The sequence below is a fragment of the Triticum urartu genome, chromosome 3A (assembly GCF_056163025.1).
Source record: "Triticum urartu cultivar PI428250 chromosome 3A, HENAU_Tu73, whole genome shotgun sequence".
Taxonomy (NCBI): domain Eukaryota; kingdom Viridiplantae; phylum Streptophyta; class Magnoliopsida; order Poales; family Poaceae; genus Triticum; species Triticum urartu.
This window is the reverse complement of record NC_141875.1, coordinates 80,666,766-80,679,373: the sequence shown is the minus strand read 5'-3', so window position 1 is coordinate 80,679,373 and position 12,608 is coordinate 80,666,766. Positions and strand designations below refer to the sequence as shown.

At 48.4% G+C, this 12,608-nt stretch overlaps 1 long non-coding RNA gene across 2 annotated transcripts; it reads left to right on the top strand.

The window, feature by feature from the left end:
* Nucleotides 1-2,690: 2,690 nt before the first annotated feature.
* On the top strand, nucleotides 2,691-6,583 carry LOC147978682 (uncharacterized). Of its 2 annotated transcripts, none has more exons than XR_015599608.1 (3): nucleotides 2,691-3,295; nucleotides 4,478-4,552; nucleotides 6,363-6,583. It is a non-coding gene; the product is annotated as an uncharacterized LOC147978682 (long non-coding RNA). The 2 variants fall into 2 exon arrangements; XR_015599607.1 differs by lacking the exon at nucleotides 6,363-6,583 and adding an exon at nucleotides 5,855-6,177.
* Nucleotides 6,584-12,608: the final 6,025 nt, after the last annotated feature.

The window sequence follows — 12,608 nt, the reverse complement described above, 5'->3', positions numbered from 1 at the left end:
AAGGAAGGAGGAAGGGAGAAAGAGGAAAGGGGGGCGCCGCCCCCCCTTCCTTGTCCTATTCGGACTAGGGGGGGAGGGGGCGCGAGGCCTGCCCTGGCCGGCCCTCCTCTTCTCCCTTATGGCCCATGTAGGCCCAATAACCCCCCGGGGGGTTCCGGTAACCCCTCGGTACTCCGGTAAAATCCCGATTTCACCCGGAACGTTTCCGATATCCAAATATAGGCTTCCAATATATCAATCTTTATGTCTCGACCATTTCGAGACTCCTCGTCATGTCCGTGATCATATCCGGGACTCTGAACAACCTTCGGTACATCAAAACACAAAAACCCTAATTACGATCGTTACCGAACTTTAAGCGTGCGGACCCTACGGGTTCGAGAACTATGTAGACATGACCGAGACACGTCTCAGGTCAATAACCAATAGCGGAACCTGGATGCTCATATTGGCTCCTACATATTCTAGGAAGATATTTATCGGTCAGACCGCATAACAACATACGTTGTTCCCTTTGTCATCGGTATGTTACTTGCCCGAGATTTGATCGTCGGTATCTCAATACCTAGTTCAATCTCGTTACCGGCAAGTCTCTTTACTCGTTCCGTAATACATCATCCTACAACTAACTTATTAGTTGCAATGCTTGCAAGGCTTGAGTGATGTGCATTACCGAGAGGGCCCAGAGATACCTCTCCGACAATCGGAGTGACAAATCCTAATCTCGAAATATGGCAACCCAACAAGTACCTTCGGAGACACCTGTAGAGCACCTTTATAATCACCCAGTTACGTTGTGACGTTTGGTAGCACACAAAGTGTTCCTTCGGTAAACGGGAGTTGCATAATCTCATAGTCATAGGAACATGTATAAGTCATGAAGAAAGCAATAGCAACAAACTAAACGATCAAGTGCTATGCTAACGGAATGGGTCAAGTCAATCACATCATTCTCATAATGATGTGATCCCGTTAATCAAATGACAACTCATGTCTATGGTTAGGAAACATAACCATCTTTGATCAACTCTGTTTGTCTATGTATTCACACATGTATTATGTTTCCGGTTAATACAATTCTAGTAGGAAATAAATAATAACTTTATTATTGCCTCTAGGGCATATTTCCTTCAGTCTCGTCAATTTGTGTAGCACCTTTTTCTTCTCAGGCATCCTGAGTCTGACCTTTGCTTGAAGACCATGCCAATGCTATCTCGAAGCATGTCGGTGGTACTCCGATTTTCAACAAGAACATTTGAAGCCCAGATGCTAAATGTTTCCTGCTCAAATATCCAAACACCGTTGTATGGGTAAAGTCATGAAATTTCGCTCACCTTACCTAAATAGTTTTCTACATTATATCCTGACATGGATATCATGCTCTGCTTGTCCTTGGGAAGGATATACCCCTGAAATATGTGTTTAAACGCATTTTCCTTTCCATTCTTCTGTTTAATATGATAATCATATTTTCTTTTCCATTGTTTTGTTTAACCTTCTTGTAATCTGACTTAGCTGAGCAGTAGTAATTCCCTGCGTATGCAAACACCTCGGTGTACCATCATGTCTGGTGTAACCCTGATACTATTGTTGATGACATTCCGGTAACCACCGATGGATGAGAACTTTGCCTATTGGCCCGCCTCGTTCAACGAGCAGGAAAATGGTTCTCTTCGTCCCTCGCCCTTGGTACCAATGTTGTTGCCGACATAACTGATAGGCTATCCTCTGACACGCCTTGATTACATGATCGTGCAAGACGTCACCGCCCTTCCTACTTTTAACCCACATGGTGGGCCCATAACCCACAGTTCCACAGGATCGAAACCTGACTCTCTTGTACACCTTGTTGACAAAGTTATTCCTTGCTCTTGGTTTCGTAGGTAATTCGTGAGCCACCTTCCTAGTGATCTATTCTGGTATCAGACGCAATACTTATTCTCGTTGCTCTAGACCCCTTTCACACTTGGTTTCAGGCATCAAATGATTGCCTACTCGCTCGAAACTTCTCATGGTACCTACTTACTTTGCTCCCGATATTGTCTTAAGTTTCCATTCGAGAGTTACTTTCCGCCACCTTCATCGATGTTAACGACCAGATAGTCAACCTTGCAGAGGTTCATTCTCCCAGAATAACCACCCTTTATTCTTTTGTAAGTGCGATGGAGTTCCCGAAGAAAGGATGATGACTTCATCATGATGACCTAAAGTAGAGAATTGAAGACATCAACGCGGGAGATCAACTCCTTCGAGAAGAGCAACCAAGAACGAGAAGAATCGTTAGAATTTCGTAAGTAGAACTTTCCCCTTTCCCCTCTCTTAAATCTTGGGACGAGATTTCTTGTAGTGGAGGAGATTTGTAACACCCCGGTAGTTAAGCTAGAGTAACCACACACTAGTGGTGCCATGACATCGCAATTAAATTTCTAAACCTCACTTTGATCCAAACCGAATTCAAATTCAAATTGAAAAGAAAGTCAAATATTTATTTCTTCAAACGGTAAAACAAAAATGTCCACTGGGTTGCAAAAATTCACTAACAATTTTCCTAAAAGAAACCAACATATTATGAGTAATCAAAATGCCCTTAAACTAATTAAAATTGTACCAACAACTTTTAATTGATCCTTTTCAATTTAAATAAATATTTGCACGCTACAAAATAACTTTGAACATGTTGTGCTAGCTCATAGCATTACATAGTATTTATGTGTCAAGTACCCTGTTGAACCAAAAATCCTTTGCCTTTAATAAAAATAGAAAACAGAAAAGAAAACTACAGAAAGAAAAGAACATAGGACCTAACCTACTAGGCCACTTGGCCCAACTAACTATAACTGGCCCAGCCCACCCCCTGTTTTCCCCTTCCTCATGCTACAGGAGGCAGAGGGGATCGTGGAGGCCATCCATGGCACCCCGGCCAGGTGCCGGCCATCCACGACCTTCCCCATAGTCTACAAGACCCTGGCGCCCCTTCCCCAAACCCTAATCCCCTCCCTAGCTGCCCCCAGATCCATTTCTCCTCTCCCTCACTCGTCCTCATCTCCGCAGCGATCGCAGTCGCAGCTGTTGCCACGGCTTTGTCGTCCTCGCGGCCGTCGTCATCCCCGCGTTGAGCTGGGACGTCCAGGGGCTTCACCAACAACTCCTCCTTCATCTACGCTATTGGGTTGGACCAGGGAGGCCCTGTACGCCCGCCATCGTCGTCGTCCCCGTCGCGTACATCTCCGGCCGTCGTCGATTCCAACAGCTCCAGTCCACCCCCGGCCTCCTCGACCGCGCCCCCAAGTTCGCTGTGAGCTCCTCTCCCGGATCCCTCCTTTGCCTGCTTCAATTTGTCGCCGTTGAGTCCGCAACCGCTTCCGACCGCCGCTGCGGCACCTGCTCTGCTCCGCGCACTGCATGCGCCGCTATCGCACGCCGCCGTGCCGTGCTGCATGTCGCCGTTGCCGCGTGCTACCGCTGCACTGCTGACGCTCGCTACCCGGCTTCCGCTAGCCGCGTCGGCCGCGCCCCGCGCTCACCCGTGCATGCCTCGCCTTCCCAGTCGAGCCTGCGCCACGCCAATGCCCACCTCTCTGCTTATACTGCTGCTAGTCAGTCTAGTATGGCTAGCTTCATGAATATTACACTGAGTAACCCTCTGGGCAGCCCCTAAACTGTAGCTAAACAACTGTTAACAGGAGTAAGAATAATATTTGTAGGTAGTACACTTGTCAAAGCTCAAATGTTTTCATTGGACCAAATCAATTTGATGCATGGATTAATTCCTATGAAAATCACAAAATGCTATTTTTTCTAAACAGAGAACAGAATTAACCCCTAGCACTGTGTGTACGTGTGTTGTGTATGTATGTGTGTTGTGTGTACAGCGTGCGTGTGTGTGGTGTGCGTGTGTGGCCAGCTGGACTCTGTCCACTAATGATCGGCCCTTGTTAATTAGGCTATATTTAGTTTAGGATTAGTTTAGTGCTAACTATCCCATTTAGCAAATGACAAGTGAGTCCCATCTAAATAGATTAGATAAATATTTAAAAATTATTAAATCAGTGTCATATGGGGCACCACCTCTCCTTTTGACTAGTCACATTGACTTGGTCAATTCGAATTTAAATTAAACACAAAATTCTAGAATATTTTTAAAACTTTGGAAATTCATACAAAATTAACCGTAACTCGGATGAAAAAGTTTTATATATGAAAAATGATCAGAAAAATGAGACGAATCCAGATACGCATCCCGTTCATCCGCCACACGTCCCTAGCATAGCAAACCTGCAACCGTCCCCCTCCGGTCCGTCTGTCCGAAAACGTGAAACACCGGGAATACTTTCCCGGATGTTTCCCCCCTTCGCTGGTAGCACCTAGTACTGCGTTAGGTCATCCCTAGCACAACGTATTGCCGTGTCTTGCTTTGTGTTACATTTGATTGCTCTGTTATTTATTGTGTTCCCCCTCCGTTACTCCTTTCTGGTAGACTTCGAGATCGCTGTCGATGTCCGTGTGTTCGACTACATCGAAGATGACCCCTCCTTCTTGCCAAAGCAACCAGGCAAGCCCCCCCTTTGATCACCAGATATCGCCTACTCTTCTCTCTACTTCTTGCATTAGAGTAGTGTAGCATGTTACTGCTTTCCGTTAATCCTATCCTGATGCATAGTCTGTCCTTGCTACTACTGTTGTTACCTTTACCTGCAATCCTAATGCTTAGTATAGGATGCTAGTTTATCATCAGTGGCCCTACATTCTTGTCTGTCTGCCATGCTATACTATCGGGCCGTGATCACTCAGGAGGTGATCACGGGTATATACTATATACTTTATACATGATACATGTGATGACTAAAGTCGGGTTGGCTCGAGGAGTACCCGCGGTTGATTCACGAATTGGGGACTGGAAGGACATACTTTCCCGACAGCCTTCTGTGTGGATCTTTGTGGCGAAGCGACAGGGCAGGTTGAGACCACCTAGGAGAGAGGTGGGCCTGGCCCTGGTCGGCGTTCGCGGTTATTTTAAGATAACACGTTTAACGAGATCTTGGTATTTGATCCGAGTCTGGCCACTGGCCTATACGCACTAACCATCTACGCGGGGACAGTTATGGGCACTCGATGTCGTGGTATCAGCCGAAGCCTTCATGACGTCAGCGACTGAGCGGCGCGCGCCGGATTGGACTGGAACGCCTGCTAGGCTAGGTCTGCTTCCGGCCGCGTTCGCATCGTGCAGGTGTGCAAAGGGCGATGGGCCCAGACCCCTGCGCCATAGGATTTAGACCGGTGTGCTGACCTCTCTATTGTGCCTAGGTAGGGCTGCAACGTGTTGATCTTCTGAGGCCGGGCATGACCCAAAAAAGTGTGTCCGGCCAAATGGGATCGATCATGTTGGGTTATGTGTGCACCCCTGCAGGGAAGTTAATCTATTCGAATAGTCGTGATCTTCGGTAACAGGACGACTTGGAGTTGTACCTTGACCTTATGACAACTAGAACCGGATACCTAATAAAACACACCCTTCCAAGTGCCAGATACAACCGGTGATCGCTCTTTCACAGGGCGACGAGGGGAGGATCATCGGTTAGGATATTGCTACACGATACTACTTGGTGAACTTACCATCTACTCTCTTCTCCTGCTGCAAGATGGAGGTTACCAGAAGCATAGTCTTCGAAAGGCCTAGCTATCCCCCTCTTATTCCGGCATTCTGCAGTTCAGTCCACATATGATACCCTTATTTCATTTGATACCAATGCGTACATATGTAGTATAGTTCCTTGCTTGCGAGTACTTTGGATGAGTACTCACGGTTGCTTTGCTCCCCTTTTCCCCTCTTTCTATACCCGATTGCTGCAACCAGGCGTTGGAGCCCAGGAGCTAGACGCCACTGTTGATGACGACTACTACTCGGGAGGTGCCTACTACTACGTGCAGCCCGCTGACGACGACCAGGAGTAGTTTAGGAGGATCCCAGGCAGGAGGGCCTGCGCCTCTTTCGATCTGTATCCCAGTTCGTGCTAGCCTTCTTAAGGCAAACTTGTTTAACTTATGTCTGTACTCAGATATTGTTGCTCCCGCTGACTCGTCTATGATCGAGCTCTTGTATTCGAGCCCTCGAGGCCCCCGGCTTGTAATATGATGCTTGTATGACTTATTTTATTTGTAGAGTTGTGTTGTGATATCTTCCCATGAGTCCCTAATCTTGATCGTACACATTTGCGTGTATGATTAGTGTACGATTGAATTGGGGGCGTCACACCATATATGCATGTAGTGATAGCATTATTCTGTTCATTACTCTCTTGTGTTACATTGCCAGCATATTCCATGTGCTGACCCGTTTTTGGGCTGCAACGTTCATGTTGCAGACTTTTCAGACGGCGAGTAAGGTGCCTTAGGTCGTGGTCTTTCACTCAGTGATGCCGTTGGAGTTGATGGACTCATTTTATCTTCCAAGCCTTCCGTTGTTATCGTATTAGATGGCCTTAAGCCATATTTATTGTAATAAGTTCTCTTTTGATACATTCGATGTAATAAGTGTGTGATTCCTACTCTGTTATAAATCCTCAAGTACTGTGACACTGATGCACACAGATCAGATTGTTTGAGGTCTGGTCGCTACACTAGACGTATTTTAGTTCTAGATACATCCATTTTTATCCATTTCTCCAACAAGTATTTCCGGACAGAAGGAGTATTTATTTACTGACCATAAATTTATTTCTATTTATTTGTGTGATCGGTACCAAGTTTTACCACAAGAAACACTTTGTTTATGGTCATGCATTTCTTGTTATACCGTGGATTGATATGGTTTGTTTGGTTACCAAAAGATTTGTTTGATGATAGCCAAAAAGTGATGGAAAACCGGGAGATCAATGGAGGGTGGGGTGACGGACGGAGAGGTGGTGGGTAGAAATAAATGACGTAAGATGGAATCTATAAGGAAAATACATCCTACCACTCGGTGGTAGTTACCCCACATGTCTCATATACTATCATGAAATAGTATATATATATATATATTAGTTTATCATTATAAATATGTTCATATAATATATTTAAGATATTTCAAAGCAAGTTCCATGAATTTTTTTCATATGAGTCCATAGTTTTTGTTGTATTTACGAAATACGTACATATTTGTACATAAAAAAGAGTATACTGAAAATATGGTACATACTACAAAAAAGTAGTATATATACTACCTAAACATTGTTATATACTACGTACTACACATACAAACTCTCGGTTTTTATAGATACTATGTACAACATACAAAACGCAAGTGGTGGTAACTACCATTGGTGGTAGGAAAAAATTGTGGTTTAGGCATGATTTGGTAATATTAACTTCCCCCCCCCCCAAAATTCCCGGAGCGCCGCACCTAGGCGATTAGGGTTTTGAGGGTGGATCACGGTAGCGCGCGCTGAACCTCGGCGAGGCGCACAGGATCGGAGCCCGGGGATGGCAGCATCTTCAGGGCAGGGCAGAGGGAAAGATCCCTTGTCGCCGCGGGCGGCTAGGGCAAGACTGGCGGAGGCTCTGGGGAAACTCCACATCACCGAGGAAGAGGCCACACCACTAGTGCTTGACGATGCGGATGATGGGGCGCCGACGAAGTGGAGGCTGGCTGGAAAAGTCCCCCACATGAATCTCCTCCACATCCAAACCATCACCAACACGCTTCGTCCGGTGTGGGGTAACCCTAAAGGTCTCAGCTTCAGATCGGTGGGGGAGAACACGTTTGTGGCTGAGTTTGCAAACCAGAGGGATCAAGACCGTGTCTGGCAAGGAGCGCCATGGCATGTGAGCAGGAACGTCGTCGTCCTCTCAGAGTTCGACAAGTGCATGCGCCCCTCAGAACTTAGGTTCGAAAAGCTTCAGATGTGGGCTAGGGTTGTTAACCTCCCCTTCAATCTGCGTACTGACAAGTGGTGTGCTGCGATTGCAAAACAGATTGATGAGCACGCTACTGATGTGGTTTTTGACCATGTTAATGGATACTTCAGAGCCAGAGTCACATTGGATGTGAGCAAGCCTTTGAGATGATGGATTCTGATTGAATCGACTAGGAGGAAGAGTACAAATGCCTATGATATCCATTACGAGAACATACCACACTTTTGCTTCTCTTATGGCCGGTTGGGCCACTCTGATCTGCATTGTCTGACACCGGGAGCCATAGACGCTAATGGTGATCTACCTTTTGGGAGAGAACTCCGTGCGTCGGACGAGCGCAAAAAAACCCAACTCTGGTGAGAACATGTCCAGGGAGCACACCTCCAATCAGAATAATAAAGCTGAGACAAGAGATTCCAGCACGGCTGCGGATAAAGGAGCTGAGGTGACCTCACCTACAAAGAACAAGTATCAGAACAAATGGAAGGGGGGCCGCAAACTAATAAGCAGGTTTACAGAAGGGTGGAGCTGCCCTTGCTGTCTAATGAGGCCTTCAATCCAACCGACCAAAATCAAGTCGTAAACAGCACAGAAGGAGATGCTTCTGACCAGTCAGTTGGTGCGGATGGAGAGAGAATCCCTAAGAAGAAGAAACCCACCCTAGTTAGCTCGGGGCAATCGGCAGAGGCTGCAGGGCAGCCCTGCTAGTCACAATGAGATGCCGAAGCTGGAACTACCTTCTCCTCAAGCTGCTTCTTGGCACGCCCGAGCTCTTGCTCGGACTTCTCAAGGCTCTGCTTCAGTACGTCCACTTCCGCAGTCAGTGCGGCGAACGCTAGTAGATAAGCCTGCACACGCATATTGACTCCTTTTGTCAGACTCCTGTGAATTCTTTGATCCTCTATTCGGCTTTTCCTCCCGAACGCCCAACAGAGCATCAGGGGCTACTGTCTATGTGGTAATATTATTTAAACATTCTTTACTTACTTCAAAGCCTGTTAAAAGGCTTGTGCAAGCTTCAGTCAGTCCGTTCTTGGCGGACTGAACCTTCTGGACCACCGCACTCATAATAGTGCGGTGTCCCTTGTCGATGGAGGCGCCTTCGAGCACCTCCAACAGATTGTCCGGAGTCCCCGGTTGGACGGGGGTCACCGACACGGTGGGTGTCGGTGTCAAAACCGGCGGATCTCGGGTAGGGGGTCCCGAACTGTGCGTCTAGGCCGGATGGTAACAGGAGACAGGGGACACTTTGTTTTACCCAGGTTCGAGCCCTCTCGATGGAGGCAAAACCCTACTCCTGCTTGATTAATATTGATGATATGGGTAGTACAAGAGTAGATCTACCACGAGATCAAGGAGGCTAAACCCTAGAAGCTAGCCTATGGTATGATTGTTGTGTATGGAGTTGATTCTGTCCTACGGACTACAACCCTCCGGTTTATATAGACACCGGATAGGGTTAGGGTTACATAGAGTCGGTTACAATGGTAGGAGATCTTGAATATCCTCATCACCAAGCTTGCCTTCGACGCCAAGGAAAGTCCCATCCGGACACGGGACGAAGTCTTCAATCTTGTATCTCCATAGTCCTGGAGTTCGGCTGAAGGTATAGTCCGGCTACCCGAACACCCCCTAATCCAGGACTCCCTCAGTAGCCCCTGAACCAGGCTTCAATGACGACGAGTCCGGCGTGCAAAATTGTCTTCGGCATTGCAAGGCGGGTTCCTCCTCCAAGTCCTTCATAGAAGTTTGTAAACACCAAGAATAGTGTCCGGCTCTGCAAAATAAGCTTCCACATATTGCCATAGAGAGAATAATATTGACACAAATCAAATCTGCTGACGTATTCCGCAGTGTGCCAAGACACTACAGCCAAGTCCTTCGAATCGTTTTTACTTTTTCACCTCAACATGTTTTGCGAGGCGGTTTCGTTGGCACGTCTTGTCAAAGCAGAGATCATGTACCACCCTTTTACGGGATTCTCATCAATACGGACGTGGGTAACCCAATCGTGCCCGTTAGCCTGCTTTCTCGATTAAAGGCGAGTCCCAAACGGTCACGGGGAGGGCTCCCGGTATTCAACCTCTTATAAAGAGACCAGGGCCCTGCTCCTTTTTTCGATCTCAAATGAGTTCGCCCGTCGCCTCGAGTTCCAACACCCTAGGTTCCAGATTCCAGGCGCTTCGGACCTTCGACAATGTCCTGTTCCGACCTTCAGGGCCGATGGATGCCCTCCTCCGTCATGGAGGAGGACGTGCTAAAGTTGAGAGAGGCTAAGTTCTTGACTGCCGAAATTCAGCACAGGTTGCCTGCTCAAGGGCAGGCTATCCCCAGTCCCCAGCCTGGTGAGAGAGTGGTGTTCGTGTCTCACTTCCTTCAGGGGTTAGGCTTCCCGATAGATCCTTTCGTGAGGGAGCTGCTGTTTTATTACGGGCTGGAATTTCACGACTTAGCCCCGGAGTCTATCCTCCACATTTCCTCATTCATCGTCGTGTGCGAAGCATTCCTCCGTGTTACTCCTCACTTTGGATTATGGCTCAAGACTTTTGGAGTGGAGCCGAAGATGATCAAGGGACGGCACGCAGAGTGCGAAGGTGCTGTCATAAGTAAGAATGCTGATGCTCCATGGCCCGAGGGCTCCTTTCAAGAGGAGCTCGGCTTGTGGCAACGAGAGTGGTTCTATATCACCGCTCCCAGGAGCGCCAAGTGGGTGGTGCCTCCTGCCTTTCGCTCGGGTCCCCCACCACGGCTAGCGTCATGGGTTAACAAAGGATTAGATTGGGGGTTATCCAAAGACGTGCCCCTGTTGCAGGGTCGCATTAGGGATCTCTTAGAAGGAGACCTCAACCTGGTCAAGGTGACGCAGGTCATGCTGATTCGCCGAATATTTCCCGGCAAACGTCGCCCCCTTCGCCTGTGGGAGTTTAATCCAGAGGGACCGCGAGCTCTCCAGAATTTCATGGGCGCAACACCCGTGGAGATGTATAAACTGTTCTTCGGATCACAAGAGATGTGTCCGGATTTAACCGAGGACGCAGGTCTAAGCTGCAATCGCCCGGATACTCAAGTAAGCAACCTTGTGCCCAGACCTTCTATCCGTATAATACACTTGCCCCTAAAAGAGCTGTCCTTTTAAACAGGAGTGGATAGCGAAGGCAAAGCTGATCAGGTGTCCGGCTCCCCTTCCTGAAACCAGGCCGGATCCCGTGCTAGCCAGGATGCTGGAAATAATGCCTTTGGAGGGGGAGGACAAGGAAGCTATGGCCTCCTCGAAGGAGGCTGCTTCGAAGGGAGGAACCGACAATTCCTCTCCTAAGGGGAAGAAAAGAGCCTCCTCTGACGATCCAGAAACCATGGTCTCGAAGCGGGGGAAAAATCTTCGTCAGAGGGTCCGACACCGGGGAGTCCCTCGGCCGGACTACGCCCTCAAGGGGATCAGCCCTCCAGCGAGCCGTAAGTAGAGAGAGGTTTTCCTTTTGAGGGATGAGAGAAATCTTTGATTTATATCTGAGAAGATTAACCGAAATTTTACCTTGTAGCTCGGACCTCAGCCCTTCTCAACAGAGCTCGTCTTCGGGGGATCTTCTTCCGGAGATGATGGAGAGCGGGACGCCTCCCCCTGCCGTGCCGCCTAGCGAGGCGGGCAACCCTGAGGTGTCGTCGCGGAGGGTTTCTTCGAATCCGGCAGGGGCGGAAGGTGGCAGTGCGGCCCCCCGAAGTTCTCCGCGTCCGGCCTTCGAAAGAGGCCATAGGACAAGTCCGGCATCGTCTGGTGCTCAGCTGGAGGAGCTAAAGATTCTGCTGGGGCGAGCTTCTATCTCAGAGGAGCACCATGCATTGATGGGCACGGTGATTGAAAGGATTTCATCCGCAGAAGACGGATTGCATGAGGCCGTCAAAAGCTTGCTGACGGGTTTTGAGGTATGTTAGATGATGTACACTTTTGTCAGTTGCGCATAAGTAAGATGCGCCCTGTGTAGATAGTAGCCCCTGAGACTCTACGCGTTGTCAAGAAATGACGGCACGCGGAGGATCATAATCCCAGGTCTAAGATGTCGCCTTTTAATTTAGGTGGAGAGGTGTTCAGAATCGAGCCGAACTGATGAATTTGCTGAACTAAAGCGGCAACTGGACGTGGCAGATGCCGACATCGCGCTTGTCAACAAGCGGCTTGATGAGGCTCAAGGTATGTAATTCTTCGGGCGGCGCCAGGTAAGAGGAGCTTCATGCCAGTGTCTTACAATGTGTGTGCTTGACGCAGATGGTACGGCCGCCGTGGAGAATCTTAGGGCAGGACTTGCCCGAGCTAAGGAGCAAGCCGGAAAAAGCGATGCGGCTGCCCAGAAGGCCCTTGAAGAGCTGAGAGCCGAACATGCTGCTCATTGCCGAAGCAAAGAGGAGATGGCCGAGATGGCCAAAAAGTTGAAAAGCGCTACCGACCGTTGTAGGCTTCTTGAGAAAGAAGACCAGGCGAAACAGATGGACTTAGAGAAGGCCGTCGCCAATGCCAAGGACGCACGCTCTGCAATGAGAGCTGCGAAGGAGGAGCTGCGTCAGGCTGAACAGATTGTGGCTGGAAAGCCCTTTATGCTGCGAAGGAAGGTTTGTGATCCGAAGTTTGCTCCGTTGGACCGGATGTGGAGTGTGGAGGACACCTATCTGGATTTGGCAGCGAGTGCTGCTGATGCGACCGAACACTTTCGAGATCATAA